General features: G+C 35.0%; 1 pseudogene; it reads left to right on the forward strand.

The window, feature by feature from the left end:
- The first annotated feature begins 1,449 nt into the window (after window positions 1-1,449).
- Window positions 1,450-2,658, forward strand: LOC105474629 (immunoglobulin-binding protein 1 pseudogene; annotated as a pseudogene).
- The last annotated feature ends 18,355 nt before the right edge of the window (window positions 2,659-21,013 follow it).

The raw sequence follows: 21,013 nt of genomic DNA on the forward strand, positions 1-21,013 counted from the left end.
TTTCCCAGATGGGTCCTTTGCCAATGGACAGGCTAAGGAGACTGTTATGTCTCAAGTGTGCTTCTCATGTGGTTATTTTGTGCTCCTCAGGGCTGTAGGACAATAGGCAAAAAAGCAGTTTCTATACTGATCGGATACTCTACCCTGATAGGATTGTTGTTGTTACAACCCTATCAAGGTAGAGTATACCATCAGTATAGGGTGCAAAAAAAGAGTGTTTCTACAACTTGAACAGAAAATAGCAGCTACCAAGGTACCATAAGGTAGGATAACCAAGGGTGTAAACTACCAGGGAAGAAGATCTAGGCTACCCCATTAGACGAGTAACTTACACTAGCGTATATGCCAATGATAAGAGGGATGTAGAATACATTGTAGAGAAAGGGTAATAACGAAAATTACTTATGATCACCTTTAATAGTAGGACAGTAGCTTCTTCCACTCATCTTACTATTGCTATTCATTATTTTTAATTGTTACCCATCACACCTTGGAAAATCAGTGACAGGACAGAATATCCCTAACGTGGGACCTGAATGAACTGGGTGGTGTATGGGGAGAATTGTAGCTGACACCATCAGTGTCCTGCTATGGCTTTCACTGTCCCTTTACGTGAAAGGCTGCTTATTACAATCATTTGTGATTCACTGCTGCAAGAATTTTATCCGGCTGCGTGGAGATACTTGGTATCTGCACAGGGCAACCTGAAAGCGCCAACAATTTAGTGATCCCAGAAGCGGTCTTAAACTGTGGATAAACAGGGATCTGCTGCATCAATGTGCCAGTCTTTTCATCCCTTGGTTGGGGATGCTGCAAAGCATGTTCCACACTGTCTCCCAGAACTGACCAGCTTCATTGAGCTCCAGTTGCCCAGGGTTGTGACTGTCTTAATAATACACCCTTTACTGGCTTCTTTCTCTTTCCTGACTCAACTCCCCAAGGCCTGAAAGTGTTTTCTGGGATAATCTACCAAATATATTTCCATGCAATTAAATCCCTTTCTTAAAGTTATTATTTAGGTGACCCAAAATTAAGAGACATCTATCTCAGATCCCTAAAAGTCTTTGAGTTAGAACTGAACAGAGTTAAACTTTTCTTTTTCACATTGCAATTGCTATTTGAATACGAATGGGAGGGCAGAACATTGCACGCTTGCTTTAATATTGTTATCTTTCAGCAATCACGCGATTTATTGTTTGGATATAATTATATAAACACCAAATTAGCCTTCATTCAGACATCATACAAGTCGGTTATATTTTGCCAATAGGAAAATATGTTTTAAATTTTGTTTTTAACTATTATTCTGTTTTTTCATTATTAAACTATTAAAAAGTAACCGCTCATACCTATGCCAACATTTGAGCCTTGCAATGGTACATTTTTTTATGGCCCTTGTATCTTTCCACTTCCCTCAATGTGATATGATAAACTTTTAAAAATTAACTAATGGCTCTCCCCAAGATGGCTGCTGAGGACGAGTTACTGCTGCCGCAGCTGCCCGAGCTGTTCGAAACGGGCAAACAGTTACTGGACGAAGTAGAAGTAGCGACTGAACCTGCCAGTTCCCAGATAGTCCAGGAGAAGGTGTTCAAGGGCCTGGACCTCCTTGAGAAGGCTGCCGAAATGTTATCGCAGCTCGACTTGTTCAGCCGAAATGCAGATTTGGAAGAGATTGCTTCCACCGACCTGAAGTACCTGTTGGTGCCAGCGTTTCAAGGAGCCCTCACCATGAAACAAGTCAACCCCAGCAAGCGTCTAGATCATTTGCAGCAGGTTCGAGAACACTTTATGAACTACTTAACTCAGTGCCATTGCTATCATGTGGCAGAGTTTGAGCTGCCCAAAACCAAGAACAACTCAGCTGAAAATCACACTGCCAATTCTTCCATGGCTTATCCTAGCCTCGTTGCTATGGCATCTCAAAGACAGGCTAAAATAGAGAGATACAAGCAGAAGAAGGAGTTGGAGCATAGGTTGTCTGCAATGAAATCTGCTGTGGAAAGCGGTCAAGCAGATGATGAGCATGTTCGTGAATATTATCATCTTCACCTTCAGAGGTGGATTGATACCAGCTTAGAAGAGATTGAGAGCATTGACCAGGAAATAAAGATCCTGAGAGAAAGAGACTCTTCAAGAGAGGCATCAGCTTCTAACTCGTCTCTCCAGGATAGGCCTCCAGTGAAACCCTTCATTCTCATGGGGAAGGTGGCCCAAGCCAAAGTATTTGGAGCTGGTTATCCAAGTCTGGCAACTATGACGGTGAGTGACTGGTATGAGCAACATCGGAAATATGGAGCATTACCGGATCAGGGAATAGCCAAGGCAATACCAGAGGAATTCAGAAAAGCAGCTCAGCAACAGGAAGATCAAGAAGTAAAGGAGGGAGAGAATGATGAACAAACACTCCACAGAGCCCGGGAGTGGGATGACTGGAAGGACACCCACCCTAGGGGCTATGGCAACCGACAGAACATGGGCTGATCTTCCCACAACACAACAGACTACAGTGTGCACAACTCCCCCGCCAAGAAAAAACAGGCAGTCCTCTCCTCCCTGGGCTACCGCTTCAGCTCTGTACATCAAAGGCAAAGATGCTAAATCTTGCTTTGCATTCAGTAAAGTGTCAAGTGATAAAATAAATAAATAAATAAATAATAATAATTAACTAATGGTCAAATTGCAATGATTTCTAATCAACTTCATGGGAAGTAGCTTGGGGTAGTAGCCTTGATAGTCATACCCAATTTATAATAAATCTCTGTTTACTGATAATTTTTGAAAGCACTATTACCAATGTTTCTTAATTTGATCCCCTTGGAAAATTCTACAAGTTTATCTTCCTTGCATCAGTTTGCTGACTTTTTCATTTCTTATGCTTACTTATTTATCCAGAAGATTTTTAAAAAATAGTATTCTAGCAAGATCTAAAATGTTGGATTCAAATCAATCAGTATCTTGGTGATAAAATGTAATTCATTTTATTTAAGCAATGCTTGAAGTAGACATACAGTTCTCTTCTAGGAGGTGAATACCGTGAAGGAGTTTAGTATAATAGGACCTAGACATTTGAAGTGATAGATAGCCAGCTCGTATTTTCAAAATCAATTGCCCACCCAGAGACAGGGCATCCGGGTTAGGTAGAGTAAGTGATGAGAATCAAGCCTCTCTATCACCACACTTCTCAAAATCTCTAAGCTTGAAAAATGCAAGTCAATATCCACATAATGAAAGTCAAATGAGTTTGCTGCTCTTTCACATAGCATATCAGATACTGAAAATGCCCAGATAAGATAATGAAAATATCACCAAGAAAGAAACAAGGAAATGAGCTATTTACAGAAACCAGAAGGGAATTAATACTGGTAATAGGAGAGTAATGTACGGAAGCCTATAACATAAAGGAAAAGCATATTCAATGAACTAATGGCTATGAGGTTCTTCCATTAGTTAGCAGGCAATTCCAGATTTGGAGGCTAGGAAGCAGTTGTGATCAGGGGCCTGATTACATCAAGTGATTTAGTGTCTTCTTCAGGAGCTTGCTACAACTCAGACATTTTGACATTAAATCCAGGACTATTTCCTGTAAGTAGTGCTTCTATGTGTTCAGTGTTGTTTAATATCTATAAGAAATTTTGCACCTACTGCTTCATCAAAGATTTATTTTCTAAGAAGAGAGAAATGAAGGAAGGTTGCATAAAGAAAAGAACTACTGAATTAACCTTTGAAAATCCGGGAGACATTAACAAGTAATTTTCCTGATAAATATTATCTTGGGGAAAATTATATTTGATTTTGAAAAATGTTTTTGTTGAAGTATACTCATTTAACAAAAAATTCACAGAATATAAATATATTATATTTATTTTTATATATTATAATGAATATATATTATATATAATATATAAATATATAATTATATCTATTATAATTATAATTATATAAAAATATAATATATATTATTATATATATAATTATAATTTAATTATAATATAAATATATATATTAATTATGACAGAGCAGTCCACTCACACTGCCACACACATCAAAAATTTGCATATTGCCATACCCTAGAGTTACCTTCTTTAAATTATTTCTCCTTTCTTCCTCTGCAAAAGTAATAAGTATTCTAATATCAAACACCACAGATTGATTTTGCTTGTTTATTTTTCTTAATTATTAATTCATAAAAATATAATTAAGAAGTACATACTATTTTATTCTGATTTCTTTTACTCAACATAATGTTTGTGAAATTCATATTTGAATGGAGTAGTAGTTTCCCCATTTTCACTGCTCTACTAATATAGCAAGTTCTTAATTAACATAGTCTATAGGACCTTGGAAATTGTAACTTTAAGCAAAGTGTTGCGTAATGAAACCAATTTTACCATAGACTAATTTATATAAACAACAGTTAAGTTCCTACATCGTATTTCTGGCCACAAATACATTATCAAACTTCTAAATAAAGACCAGACATACTTGGCATCCTCTTTAGCATGCTTGCAAATAGTGCATAATATGAATTTAATCATGAGGAAACATCAGAGAAATTCACATTGAAATAAATGTCAGTTATATGAAATAAATGTCAGAGCCCATTTGGCAGCTCAGGGCACCAAATGGGGACTAGCCCTGGACAGGATGTCATTCCATCGCAAGGCGCACACATACACAACCACTCTCACTCAGGCTGTTACCATGCAGACACACTTATTAACCTCATGTGCACCTTTTTGGGATGTAGGAGGAAAGCAGAGTACCCAGGAAAACCCAGAAAGACATGGGAGAACCTGCAAACTCCACACAGACAATGATCCCAGCCAGAAATTATTTTTTCCCCTCATCAATGTTACAATAAAAAGATAATGGATGAAATGACGTTATTGGATGACCTCCTATAGTCTACCATCCGCTTATATTATTCATCCTTTGTATTTTAGGTAGATACTTGAACTGTTTGTAGATTATACCGATTTAAATAATGCTGTAAACATCCTTATATATGCATGTTGAATCAAATATATATGTGTACCTGATGGATTCATGCTTAAAAGTAAAGTTGTTACATCCTTTGTTATGAGCATATTTGAATTAAATAGAGATGTAAAACAGGTTCCAAAAGTGTATTAATTTGCATTTCTACTACCAGAGCAAAAAAGTGTTAACTGTGTCCTCATCCTTGCCAAAATGTGACATTGCTGATAATTTTAAATTGTGCCTGTTTCAGGAGTGTGTGACATAATCTGTTTTGGCTTAATTTGCATTTCTCTGATTATTCAAGAAATTGAGCAAATTAGTATTATCTTTTTTGAAGTGCCTGTTCAAGTCCTTGCCCATTTTTATATTAAGTTGTCGGTCTTTCTTAGTCCAGCTGCTTGGTTCTTGTTGTTGTTGCTCTTGTTGTTGGCTTTTCTTAATGCCCAGTGAGCTAACAACATTTTTTACATTTTTAAATGTCTACATTTGAATGGTTTTATAAGTACCTATATAAGGTCCATGGTTTTGTATCTTGACCCAAAACATAAAATATTTATTCTCTTACCATGGAAGAAAATATTTTCCAATCCTAAAACTGGAAGCTGGTGTTATTCCCAAGTTAAGACTTATTTTTTTTTCCCACTTGTCATCCAATTGACCTAGCAATATTTACTGAAAGTACTGCCATTTTCCTTCTACTTTTTACTCTCATATTTTCAGAAGTCACATCTAGAGTTTGTATACATGCTGCTATATCTTTTAATTCCTTTAGTTTGATTTATCTATTTGTGACAATACCAGACCATACTAATTGATGTCATTGTAATTAATAACATCTGGCAGAAAACATCTTTAACTTTTAAAATTTTCTTCAAGGTTATTTTGGCTGCATATGGTCCTTTGAATTTTAATAACAAAATATATACTTTATATATTTTACAAGTTTTGCTAGCTTTGTGATGAGGGTTATACTGAATTCATAGATCATTTTGAGAAAACCAATACCTCTGTAATATTGAAACATCTAATTCAGATACATGATTCATTACTTTATCTAGGTTTCCTTTATTTTTTCTCAAAATTATTTATATTTTTGTTATGTTCATTCTTGTACAGCCCAGGTGTTTATAAATAACGTTTTTAAAAAATATATTTTGTAATTGTTTCCCAATGGTGAATATGAATATATTTATTTTTAGTTATATAGCTTGGTTTCAGCAAGCTTGCTAAATCCATTTTTTATACTTAATAGTTTCTATTACATTATTTTGACTTTTCTATGTATACAACTACATTATCAATGAAAATGACAATATTAATGATTCCTTTTCATTCCTAAGTTTTTTCTTTTGTTTTTCATTGCATTGGCAGACACCTAATGTCAATATTCAATACATATGGTAGTAATGTCCTTCATTATCTTAACCTTGAACTTAGAGGGAACAACTTTTTGATTTTTAAAGAGCAGATATACTATTTACTTTGTTCTTTCTGCAATGACCTCTACTGAACTAAATGTATTGCCTTTATTAATTCTCAACAGCTTGAACTATCAGTGAAGATGGATTTGGATTTATTCTCAGACTCATGGGACACTATAGACTTCATACATTATCAAGCTTAAATAGCTTTAACAAACAGTAAGAAGAGGCAATACACAATGCATAGTAATAATATAGGAGAGCACATGATTCCCGTCTGAAACTTTTGATGTCCCAATTCTTTCATTTCTAGTAACTCTATTGCCCACATAGATGACACTAAGTGGATGTAGATCACGTCAGCTGAGGAAAGGCATTGGATCTGCAGGCTCTTTAGCTTGTTTTCATTACTAAACAGATAGCACCCACATAGATATGTTACTTGTTTCTGTTTTCTGTGCAGTTGCATCTCATCAATTACAGGTTACTCAAAAAACAATTTCAGGCAATGCACAGCAAACTCATCAGGACCTTCATTTAATTTCCATCCAACCCAATCCTTAAGTTATTTTTGATGGAGGAATTCTCTGACTCTAGAGGAAAAGGTGTGGAAAGGCTATTAATGATTTCCTCTCTCCCTATATTCTTAATTTTTAGAAAGAGTTCTGGACTTCAATGGGTATTGAATTTCACCAAATGCTTCATAAAAATCTTACTGACATAGTCATAAATTTTTATACTCCATTTTTCCACTCCAGTGATTTACTTTGAAGGATTCTTATGTTCCACACCCAGGTTGTCTTAGTGAAATAAATTCAAATTAGTAATAATGTGTTATTCTTTTTCATATATTTCTGAATTTTTACTAATAATTTGTGAAGGACTTTGCATTAATATTTTTGAAAGAGACTAGCTTAGATTTGTACTTGTTATTCATTTGTCATGTTTTGGTATTGTGGTCTCATTAAGTTGATAGAAAATCAGGTTTACACAAACGGTTTACTTGTCAAGATAGAATTATGTGAATTACAGGTCTGACCTAAATCCAATGTCACTATTGGTTCAAAAAAATTGTCAAACATTAGGCATATATTAAACATTCAAGGTGTTCAAATTGCTTGACCTAGCTCCTCAAAATTTCCCTTTTACAAAAATTAGGATATGCTTTGATTATGGAATAACCAGTTTTGAGTAATATGAGTGTGGGGAAACATTACTCATGAAAGGAAGCTATTTTAGTATAATAATACTTTCAATTTATAATCAGTAATTCCATGACCATTCTCATTTTTCTCCTAGCTTTGCCACATAAACCCAAAATACATGTAAGACATTTGTGATTAAAACCATAAACATGGAAATCATAGAAAATTAGAAATCATAGAAAATAGAAAGAAATCATAAAAAATTACTAAAAGGAGATACACATTAATGTATTCAAAGGCTAATTATTGTTAGGTTAATTATGCTCTCCAATTTCATCAAGATTCTTTGCAACCCAAATGAAAATTCCATCATGCTTTTTGGAGATACTGACAACTATATTTTAAAATTTGTATGAAAAAGTAAGTGAACTAGAAAAGCTAAATCATTTGAAAATGGAAAAATGAAGATGGAGGATTCTCGTATCTTCATTTCAAGACTTAACATAAAGCTACAGTAATCAAAAAAGCATAGCACTAGTAGAAAGATAAATATATAGATAATATAAGGCTAGAAATAGATCTGAGGACATACAGTCTACTAATTTTTTACAAAGACATGAAGATAACTAAACAGAGAATGGACAAGCTTTTGAACAATAGTACTAGAAAAAAAAATCCATGGCATATATTTTATACAAAAACAGAATATCTGAAAATGGATTACAGATGTAATTGTGAAATATAAAATATAAAACTTCTGAAAGAAAGCATAAGAGAAAATCTACATGACTTTGGATTTAGCAACAAGGTTTTAATTATGACACCAATATACCATCCATGAAAGAAACAAAAATTGACAAATAGGATTTATAAACAATGACATCTTCTGCCTTGCGAAAGACTCTGTTAAGAGAATAAGTGCACAATCAACAGATGTGGAGAAAATATCTTCAAATTATACCTGATAAAAGCCTTATATCTAGAATGCATAAAGAACTCTTAAAACTGAGCAATAAACAAAAACAAACAACCCAATAATAATAGACAAAAGATAGATACTTCATAAAAAAGATATGCAGATTCCAATACATTTATGAAATGATTCTCAACTTTATTAGACATTAGGGAAATTCATATAAAGTCTCAAATAAGATCCCACTACACACTTATTAGAGTAGGGTTGGAGGTGGGTTACAATACCAAATCCTCCTGAGGACAAGGCATAGTGGAAATTCTCTCTCTCTGATGGTGAAAATGCCAAATGGTATAGCCACCCCAGCAAACACTTGGGCAGTTTTTATAATGCTAACCATAAAATTTTCAACCAACCTAGCAAATAAATTCTTGAGTTTTATTCATGAGAACTAAAAATTTATGTTTATACAAGGATCAATATGTGAATGTTTACAGCAGCTTTATTCATCAAGATAAAAAATAACTCAGAAGTCCTTCAGTGAGTGAGTGGACACAAATAAACTGTGGAATATCCATGCACTGTAATACTACTCATAAATTTTCAAAAAGAGGAAGCTCTTGCCTCACGCAGCAACACATACGAATCTTAAATGCATATTTGATAAGTTAAAGAAATGAAACTGAAAAGAGCTATATTACACAATCCCCTTTATATGACATTCTGAAAAAGACAAAATGTAGTGATGGAAAAGAGATGAGCATTTGCTAGAATTTGAGAGATATGGGAGAGACTGAGTATAAAGCTGCCACACAAAAGAACCATTGGTAAGATATTCTATTAGTCTGTTCTCACGCTGCTATAAGGACATACCTGAGAATGGGTAATTTATAAAGGAAAGAGATTTAATTGACTCACAGTTCAGCATGGCTAGGGAGGCCTCAGGAAACTTACCATTGTGGCGGAAGGGGAAGCAAACACATCCTTCTTCACAGGGTGGCAGGAAGGGGAAGAATAGAGCCAAGCAAAAGGGAAGCCCCTTATAAAACTATTAGATTTTTTTTTAGACAGAATCTCACTCTGTCGCCCAGACCAGAGTGCAATGGCATGATCTTGGCTCACTGCAACCTCTACCTACCAGGTTCAAGTGACTCTCCTGCCTCACCCTCCCAGGTAGCTGAAATTACAGGCATGCACCACCATGCCCAGCTAGCTTTTGTATTTTTAGTAGAGATGGGGTTTCACCATGTTGGCCAGGCTGGTCCTGAACTCCTGGCCTCAAATGATCCACCTGCCTTGGCCTCCCAAAGTGCTGGGATTATAGGCGTGAGCCACCACACTCGGCCAAACCATCAGATCTTGTGAGAATTTACTCACTATCCTGAGAATAGCACAGGGAAAGCCATCCCCATGATTCAACTACTTCCCACTGGGTCCCTCCTACAACATGTGGGGATTATGGGAATTACAATTCAAGATGAGATTTGTGTGGGGACATAGCCAAATTGTATCAGAAATGAAAGCATATCTTATAGAATGGTAAGATATTTGATAAGATATGAGAAGAGATGAAGATTATGGATGCATAATTATTCATTTTTCAACCCAAAACTTCCAAGGGCTGATTTTACTGTATGCAAACAGTACCAACAACCAAAGCAGGATGTCAGGGAATTCTGGGTTGCAATACAGCTGTGTGTAATGAGTCAAACTGTATTACAAGGGTATGACATAACCTCATTGAACGGGTGGAGTGAACAAGAACTGACATAAGTAAATCTCAAAAATAGTGTTTTCACTAGATATAGTAATGCTAAAAACAAAGAGAACTGAACTGCATTTTAACATTATACTCTGCTTGGTAAATTTGTTTCTAACAAGGATATAGGTTAGCAATGTTCAAACCACTTTACAAAATATAGAAGTGTGTATCTGAATGGACTAGTGCATGTATTTTCTCTCTCTCTCTCTGCTAGAGTGCCTAAAAGGTGAGCCATCTAAGTGGCCTCAAGCATATGCAGAGTCTAGATACTGATTTCTTTTTTTCTATAATATTTATATTATAATATTTATTTTTTACAGGAAGATACACTATCTTCTATTTTAATATTTAAAAGCAATAAAACAACATGTTATTTTGTTGGTAGTAGAGTATTTGCTATTACTGTTACTGTTATTGAAGCTAATGATCATGTCTTTAAGAATGGACCAGAAATCAGTCAGCTATAAGAAGAGATCTGGTTGGTGCTTGTATGGCGGGAAAGGTGTTGGATGTTAGAAGTGAGTTGTAAGATGGGCAGTGTGATATAGAAAAATGATGCAGGTATATATTGCTGTATTTTGGGCATTTGAGTAATGGCCTTATTTTTTGCTAGATATTGATTTCTAAATACAATTCATAGAGGAAACAAACCAGAATCCCTGGCAAAAAGACTGATACTAGAGCTGGGACAAGGAAAAACAAGATGGGGCTGGAGAATTTTATAGTGCTAGGAAATACAGAAGTGCTAAGAAACAAATGAGTGGGGAATTTCAGAAGACATAGGATCCAACTGAAAAGGGATTCTCATGGCTAAAACTAAAGAATTTGAGTAACAAAATAAATATTGTATTGGATTATACCACAAAAAAATGGAATAGATATTAGAGTCAATAATGACACAAATCAATGAATAAACAAAGAAGGGAAAAATATTCCTTACAAATAAAATCCAAATATACACAGTAATTTCACAGTGGAGAAGGCTAGCATACAGCTAATAACTTCAAATAAGTGATCAAAGTTAACACTGCAGATAAGTGGACAATAGGAAACACGTGCCTTCTGATCTGATGCACTGAGAAATACTTAGCATCTTCTCTGGCATGCTTGCAAAAAGTGCGTAAGGTGAATTTAATCATGAGGAAAAATCAGACAAATTCACATGGAAGGTCATTTTATAAAATAACCAGTGCCGTTCAATAATTTCAATGTCATGAAACACAAAGACTGGAACTATATCTGATTGATGAGAATAAACAAAGATTACAAGTGTATGCAATGTGTGAACTTGCATTCCTGGGAAAAAGACAAATCAGATAAACTCCATAGATTCGGTTATAATACATTACCAATATTCATCTTTAGATTTTGATAACTGTAATTTCTTTGCAGAAGGGAATGACTTACTCTTAGTAAATACCCAACAAAGCATTTAGCATATATAGGCTTCATGGTTTCAGTTTATTATGTGGTAATTTAGAAAATATAGGAGAGATGCAAATAAAAAGAGGGATACAGAGAGAGAAAGAATTTTGTGGAGAGGTTTAGAAATAAACTCTAGTAATGGAAAAATACAACCTGAAAACCAGCATGAATATTTTTATTTTATTCAAAATAAAATAAATTTGTTTATTATTTTTGGGCACACCTAATTTTTAAATATCATTCTTAATGAGTCTGTTTTTTTCCCTATACATTTGCTCATTTCACCTAATTTTTGAGATGTATTTGGCAACAATTATTTCTAATTGTTATTTTAATTTCAGCTGTATCTAATGGGGGAATAACTTTTAAGTCTCAACAGTGTTTATTAGTTCATGTCCCATATATACTACATTATCTTATTTTGGGATCAATGGTTTGAATCTCAATTTGTGACCTCCTGCATTGGAAAGATCACACCTGCCTACTGACTTCATCAGCATTTAACACAGAAAGGCCTTTAATAAATTATGTTTGATGATTATGTCATTAAGGAGAACGGCTTTCTCTATTTTATGTGATTTAGGCTATTGATTGATTGTGCTCCCTGGAATATAAATTCCTGTGCTTAATCAGCACAATTTCAGAAATATCGACCTTCAAAGGCCAATTTACAATTTACAAAGCTCTTTGACATATTTCACAGGTATAGTAAAATTACTTACCATATATTATTTTTAATGTCATTATTTTTGAGAAGTTTGACATTTATAAAAATATTAATTAGACATAAAAACCAAAATATTGATTTTATATATATATATTTTTTGATGGAGTCTCGCTCTGTCACCCAGGCTGGAGTGCAGTGGCGCGATCTCTGCTCACTGCAACCTCTGCCTTCTGGGTTCACACCATTCTCCTGCCTCAGCCTCCTGAGTAGCTGGGACTACAGGAAGCCACCACCACACCCGGCTAATTTTTTGTATTTTTAGTAGAGACGGGGTTTCATCGTGTTAGCCAGGATGGTCTCGACCTCCTGACCTCGTGATCCACCCGCCTCGGCCTCCCAAAGTGCTGGGATTACAGGCGTGAGCCACCGCGCCCGGCCAATTATAATTTTTTAAATCACTGATCACAATCATTATTTTCACTTTGATGCAAATTAGAGTACACTGAACATTTTTTATTTTTCTGAAACTTTAGAAGTTTGAAGGTTTACTTAGAAAATTATAGTATTTTTATAGTTTTTGGAAATTATAGTGCTCCTCTATCCTGAATAGATTATATCACACATGTAACATACAATTCTACAATTGTTTTAAATATATATATTCTTATATATATAGTTTAATTGAAATGTGTCAGCACAACAAGTAATTAATATTTGAAAGGGTTGCAGGCTCTATTCTGGGGACAGGAAGAGTGGCTGTCTCTAAGTGTTTGGTGGGTTAATGAGTATAGTAGAAAAGTGTTTAATTTTTGTTTATTCCATACACTACTTTTGAAAACCAATATACACTCAACCGAGTATACTTACAAATCATATTCAACAGAAACATTTTTGACGAGTGTTTTCTAACGGTTGAATAGAAGATCTTGAATGTTAAGAAGATTGTGTGTTTGTGTGTGTGTGTGTGTGTGTGTGAGAGAGAGAGAGACAGAGAGAGAGAGAGAGAGAGAGAGAGAGAGAGAGAGAGAGAGAGAATTATTTAATTAGGAATTAAACAGCTCTGTGCCAGAATTTTGTTTACTCAGTAGAATGATGAAGCAACATAGGATGGTGCCTTCTGTTTTGTGCTGCTAAAGAAAATACCACAGATTGAGTAATTTATAACAAAGAGAAAAGTGTTGTTCATGGTTCTGGAGGCTGAGAATTCCAAGATCAAGGTGCTGGCATCTGGCAAGGGCTTTGTTGCTGCATCACCCCATGGCAGAAGGTAGGAGGGCAAGGGCATGCATGAAAGACTGTAAGAGGGGGCCAAACTCCTTCTTTTTAAGGAACTTGCTGCTGGGATAAATAACCCACTCCTGCGGTCACAGCATTAATCCATTCATGACGTCAAAGCCTTCATGACATAATCACCTCTCAAAAATCCTACCTCTTAGCATTGTTGCATTGGGCATTAAGTTTCCAACACAAGACATTTGAGGCACGTATTCAAACTATCGTTTTCAGATGTTATTTCTCCAGTTGCTAGCAATGTACCCCAAGACTAACACAGATACTGAAGGAGAGAGAGTCATGGAAGTTCCTGGCTTCACTACCTCATTACAACCAGGACAGCTCCATTTGGGTTGTTTATATATTAGAATTCTATACCATATTTAGTATGAACAAAAGGGGTTTTTGCTAATTTTTTAAATTTTGTTCGAATTATTTTCTAGTTGGTACCCAATTGGACATTTCCTTCTTGGTTTACTTTCAGTAGTTTTAAGCGAACTGGATTGGCATAACTTGCTCAGCAGTTTTGGGTACTAACTCACTGGTTGGAGGGTTCTGAGATGACTGGGTAAAAACATTCATTCATTCATCAAATACTTTGGTGGCATTTATCATGCACTTTTCTATGTGCTAAATATATTAGCACAAAAGTGCTAAACTTTTCTATGTGCTAAATATATTAGCAAATGAAAGAGACAAAGCCTTTGCCTTCATGAAACATTTTTTGCATGTGTGAAAAGATAATAGAAATATGAATAGATACACAATCCACTACAATATGAGTTTGTGAGAAGTGCTCTTGAAAGATAAGAGTGACGTGGGCTACATGTTTGATATTATGATGGTCCCTTAGATAAGGTGATATTTGACAGGATGTCAGGTTTGTGCAACATGAAGGATATCAGACTTACCAATATCTAAAGAAAGGTTTTTCTAGCTGCACAGTGCAACACATATAAAAGGCTTTAAAGCAGGAGCTTTCTTAATTGGTTTGGGGAAAGCCTGGTAAACGTTGGTATTTTGCTTGATTGTAATTAACCTACATAAATCAGAAATTGCATTAATAAATCTGATATATTTAAATTTTCACATGCATTATAATGTTGTGAATAATCTGTACTGTAAGTTTAATAAGTTTTTCAATGTTAAATTCTTTATTTTCCAAGAAGGGTAAAGAACAATAAAGACTATGTGATAAGTAGGCCGGGTGCCGTGGCTCACACCTCCAATCTCAGCACTTTGGGAGGCCATGGCAGGCAGATCACTTGAGGTCAGGAGTTTGAGACCAGCCTGACCAACATGGCAAAACCCTGTGTTTACAAAAAACATATAAAAATATAAAAATTAGCCAGGCATGGTGGCATGTGTCTGTAGTCCCAGCTACTTGGGAGGCTGAGGCAGAATTGCATGAACCCTGGTGGTGGATTTTACAGTGAGCCCAGATCGCACCACTGCTCTCCAGCCTGGGAAACAGAGTAAGTGAGACTCTGTCTCAAAAAAAAAAAGTTTATATAATAAATATTGAAAGTTTTATTTGCACACTACAAAACAATATGCCAGCACACAGAGAAGTCAGGTAATTCAATCAAACTGGTCAATCAGAAAAAAATTCTGCCAGTCTTTGTACTTTGTTCCTCAAAGGGAATAACTGATCTATTTCACAGCTTAAAAGCAAATTTATTCTTTCTAGTAAGTTTAGATAATTTATTCACATAGTAATTTAGTAATTATATGGTAATTTCTTTACAAATAATAATATATAGTAAATTATTCATAAATTAGGCACAATAAGAGATTAACAACAATAACTAATCTAGTTCACCCATGAATAACAACATGGGTTTGAACTGCATGGGTCTATTTACACATGGATTTTTTCCAACAAATATATTTTAAAAATTTTGGAGATTTGTGCCAATTTGAAAAAACTTATACATAAAGCATGCAGCCTAGAAATATCAAAAAAAATAAGAAATTTTAGGTACATCATGAATGTACCTAAAAAAATATACATATATAATTGTTTATTTAATCACTTACTACCATAAAATATACACAAATGTATCATGAACAGTTTAAATGTATCAAAACATAGGCACATAAATACTTACCGACTGCACGTGGCACTATTGACAGTAGGGAGAAATGTAAACAGAAGTCAAGATACAGTATTACATTGTAACTGCAAAAATAGTAATTGTGCTACATACTGCACTACTGTAATAATTTTGCTCAAGTGTTGCAAATATCTGCGTGTGCCATTAATCATCTGTGTATGCAGCACATTTTCAATATCAAAGACTTGGAACCAACCCAAATGCCCATCAATGATAGACTGGATAAAGAAAACGTGGCACATATACACCATGGACTACTATGCAGCCATAAAAAAGAATGAGTTCATGTCCTTTGCAGAGACATGGATGAAGCGGGAAACCATCATTCTCAGCAAACTAACACAGGCACAGAAAACCAAACACTGTATGTTCTCACTCATAAGTGGGAGTTGAATAATGAGAACACATGGACAGAGGGAGGGGAATATCACACCCCGGGGCATGTCGGGGGATGGGGGGTAAAGGGAGGGAGAGTATTAAAACAAATACCCGATGCATGCGGGACTTGAAACCTAGATGTCATGTTGATGGGTGCAGTAAACCACCATGGCACATGTATAGCTATGTAATAAACCTGCATGTTCTGCACATGTATTCCAGAACTTAAAGTAAAATAAATTTTAAAAAATCATCTGTGCATGAGCAGTTCATCTCTCCAGTAAATTGTGTATTCAGTAAAAAGTGATCTCTCACAGTTCTTGCCTTTCCTTCACAGTGCTTAGTGCAATAGTGCTTAGTGCAATACCGTAATCCTTGAATAACACCATGGGATCCATGTGAAGTGTCACTAGTGTTGCTGGAAGTGCTCCCAAGAAACAGAGAAAAGTCATGACATTATGAGAAAAAGTTGAATTGCCTCTGATATGTACCATAGATTAAGGTCTGGGGCTGTGGTTACTTGCCATTTCAGACAGATGATCCATCTTGTAAACAGATGAAGTAAACTTATGGTATCAATAAATACAGGGCACTATTAGAAATGTATTTCTCTTCCGTATAATTTTTAATAACATTTTTTCTCTAGCTTATTCATGTAAGAACACAGTATATAATACAAATAACATACAAAATATGTGTTAATCAACTGTTCATTTTGGTAAGAGTTCCAGTCAAGAGTCGGCTATTCGTAGTTAAGGTTTTGGAAAAATCAAAACTTACATGTGGATTTTTGACTGAGCAGGAGATTGGTGACCCTAACCCCTGTAATACTCAAGGGTCAAATGTAATAAAATAGAACAATTACAACAATATGCCTACATCACTACTCTTTTGCTTTGGGGCTGCTATTAAGGAAAATAAGGGTGACTCCAGCATAAGCCCTGGAATACTGAAACAGCAACCTGATAACCTAGATTGCTATTAAGTGATTAATGCGTAGTAGCATCTGCAGCTTTGAAATGCTGGATAAAGAAATAATGTAGGTCCTGGGTGGGACAAAGCAGGATGCTCCAGATTTCATCATGCTACTCAAAGAGGCACAACATTGAAAACTTATGAATTGTTTATTTCTGGAATTTTCCATTTAGTATTTTCAGGCTGCAGTTGACCGCAGGTAACTAAAATCACTGAAAGATAAACCGTGGATAAGTGGGGACTACTGTATTACTCAGAAGCATCATAGTCTATTCAATTGTTTTCCTATGGTCAGAAGCATCATAGTCTATTCAATTGTTTTCCTATGGGCATGGGACATGTTTCAAGACTTTTGCTATTACCAGTAGTATTGCAGAGAATATCCTTGTGCCTTCTTCATTTCATATTATGCCAGTAATTTTGCAATAGATAGCTAGAAATGGATCTTTTTTTTTGTCAAAAGGACAAATCGATAGATAACTCTGCTAAAAATGACTGAACTCCTTCGAAGGAGTTGTTACATGTTACATGCTTAGGAGATATCTATAAGGATGCTATTTATCCATAGCCTCGCCAATAGTATACATTTTCAAAACGTCAGATTTTTAACACTCTAAAGTAAGGAATGGCAGCTCTAACTTGCATATGCCTTACTATGAATGTAGCTAAGCATATTTTCCCATGTGTGAGCATCATTTGTATTTCTTTTTCTGTGACTTGTTGTTTTGGATCTTTTTTCCTACATTTTTTGGGAGGTTGGTGCTTTTTTTCTTCTCAGTTTTTAGAAAATCTATTAGTCAGGGCACTCAGAAAAATATAAATGACAGTAGATATTGCCACAAGGGGAATTAAGTATAAAGAGGTACCTAAACAGATATTGATGTAATGCAGCAAATAGTTATACTAAAGTACTATAGATAATAACTCCAACAACTAATTGCTACCACTAGACCTGGGAAAACAAAAGCAACAGTTTGGAATTATGAGAAGCCAGAGGTTTTGAGGAAAGGCAATGTAGAGCAGCAATTCAGACCTCCGCTGACAATTCAGACCTATGAGTCCGTTGACAGGTGCAGTCAGTCTGCTTTTGGTACTTCTGAGGGTGAAAGTGGTTCTGGGCGTACTCTGATCCTATCTAGAACTAATTGCCCCTGCTGGGGCAACATTTGCAGAAACATCGTAAATGTGAAAGAGCGAGTTCCTTCTTTCTGGTTCCTCTCTTCTATCTCCATCTCTTGCTCTGTTGACCAGACCTACTAGAAAGACAGCTGGAAAAGTCAGGAAAAACATTTGTAGAATCTTAGCATTAGCCTAAAGAACACTGTAAAGAGTAGATTTGGAGTAAAGAGATGATAGTTTAATAACTAGCAGAATTGCTCTGTTAGATATGTTAGCCCTTTTCTATGACAAGTTTCAAAATCATTTCCCCCAGTTTATCATTTGCCCTTTATTTCACTTACCACTATGCAAACTTTTAATTCTTAAGATTTATCTATCAATGTTTACCCTTCTTGTCCTAGATTTTTATTTCATTGTCATAAAAAGTATCCACTACCAGATTATAATGGAATTCCCTCATGTTTACCTACAGTATTCACATGGTAAAATTTTTATTTACTTGCTGATATTTGGTGTGTTTTTTATTTGTATACATTCATTGAGTACAAGTGTAATTTCGTTATGTGCAAAGATCACATAGTGGTGAAATTAGGGCTTTTGGGGTACCCATCACTCTAATCACATAAATGAGATTTACCCACCTAACGGATTTTTAAGTGTACAATACAGTTTGTCAACTACAGGTGCAATGTTGTACACCACTCTAGAATTTATTCACCTTGTATAATTGAAATCTCATACCTTTAGATTAACAATTCCCCATTCCCCTTCAAGGCCCTGGGAACCACCATTCCATTCTCTGCTTCTGTGAGCTTGACTGTTTTAAATAGCTTATATAAGTAGAATCATACAGTATTTATCTTTCTGTGACATGCTTATTTCACTTAGCATGATATCCTCCAGCTTCATCCATGTTGTTGCATGTTGCAAGATTTCCTTCTTTTCTAAGGCTGAATAATATTGCATTGTAGACATATACTACATTTTCTTCAGCCATTCATCTGTCAATGAACATTTAGATTTTTTCCAATTTATTGGCTATTGTGACTAGTGAGGGCTTCAGTGGACATGGGGATGCAAATATCTCTTCAAGATCCTTATTTTTGTATAAATATCCAAAAGTGGGATTGCCAGATTATATGGTATTTCTATCTTTAATGTTAAACAAAAGCTGCAGACAGTTTTTTGTAGCTGCTGCATTTTGCATTCTCCATAGCAGTGTACAAGGGCCTCAATTTCTCTACATCATCACCATTATTTGTCTTTTCTTTTTCTTTTTGTGTTGTCATGAATAATAGCCATCCTAAGAGATGTGAGGTGATATTTCATTGTGGTTTCGCTTTGCATTTCCCTGATTAGTGAATGTGAGCATCTTTTCATGTACCTGTTTGCCATTTGCAGGTTTTTTTTGTTGTTTTTAAAGAAATGTCTGTTAAAATACTTAGTCCATTTTTTAACTGGGTTTTTTTTTTTTTATAGATATTGAGTTATAGGTGTTTCTTATACATTTGGAAATTAACCCCTTACTGAATATGTGATTTGCAAACATGTGCAGATTTGCTGTGCAGATTTTTAGACTGATGTAGTGTCATTTATCTGTCTTGGCTTATGTTGCCTTAGCTTATCTATGAAAGCCATATCATTTCTATAAAATTATTGTCAAGACCAATGTCATGAAACTTTTCCCCCATTTTTTTCTAGAAATTTCATAGTTTCAGGCCTCATATTTAAGTCTTTAATCTATTTTGCATTATTGTGTATAGCAGAAGGTAAGGGTACAATCTGATTCTTTCAAAGGCAAATATTCAGTTTTTTTCCGATACCATTTGTTGAAGAAACTATCCTGTCCCCATTGTGTATTTTTGGCACTCTTGTTGAAGATGAGTTGACCCTATATGTGTGCATTTATTTCTAGGCTCTTTATTGTATCCCATTGCTCTATATAACTGTCTGTATTCTGTTTTAATTACTGTAGCTTTGTCATATATTTAAAAATATCAAAGTGTGATACCTCCAGGCATAATTTTCTTTCTCAATATTGCTTTGTCTATTCAGGGTCCTTTCTGTCATCATATGAATTTGAAAATTTTATTTTTTATTTCTGTAAAAATAACATTGGCATTTTGGTAGGGACTGTATTGAATCTGCAGATTGCTTTAGGTTGTATGAACAGTTAACAATATTAAGTCTTCCAAAACTTGAACGTGGAGTATTTTTCCATTTGTTTGTGTCTCCTTTAATATTTTTCATCAGTATTTTATACTGTTTAGTCTACAGGTCTTTCAAGAGCTGCATTCAATTTATTTCTACGCATTTTATTTTCTTTTGATGCTACTATAAATGGGATTATTTTCTTAATGTCTTTCTCAGCTTTTTCATTATTAGTATTAAAAATGCAACTGATTTTCATATCTTGATATTGTACATGTGACTTTATTAAATTGTTTATTAGTAATAATAATTTTTGCGTGTAGAGTCTTTAGGATAAGATCATGTCATCTCTAAAGAAGACAATTTTATTTTTTCATTTCCAATGCGAATGCCTTTTATTTCTTTTACTTGCCTAATAGTTCTGGCTAGGACTTCCAGAATAGAAGTGACATGAATGGACATCCTTGTCTTGTTTCTGATCTTACAGGAAAAGACTTTAGTGTTTCACTATTGAGTATGATATTACTTCATCCTTATTTTAGTTCTCTGAACTTCTGGGATCTGTGGTTTGGAATCTGTTCTTCACGTGGAACGTTCTTGGATGTCATCACTACACATTTTTTTTTTTAATTCCGCTGATTTTTATTCCGACTCCATTTTCCTTTTCTTCTCATTCTGACACAGA

Source organism: Macaca nemestrina, chromosome 1 (genome assembly GCF_043159975.1).
Source record: "Macaca nemestrina isolate mMacNem1 chromosome 1, mMacNem.hap1, whole genome shotgun sequence".
NCBI lineage: Eukaryota > Metazoa > Chordata > Mammalia > Primates > Cercopithecidae > Macaca > Macaca nemestrina.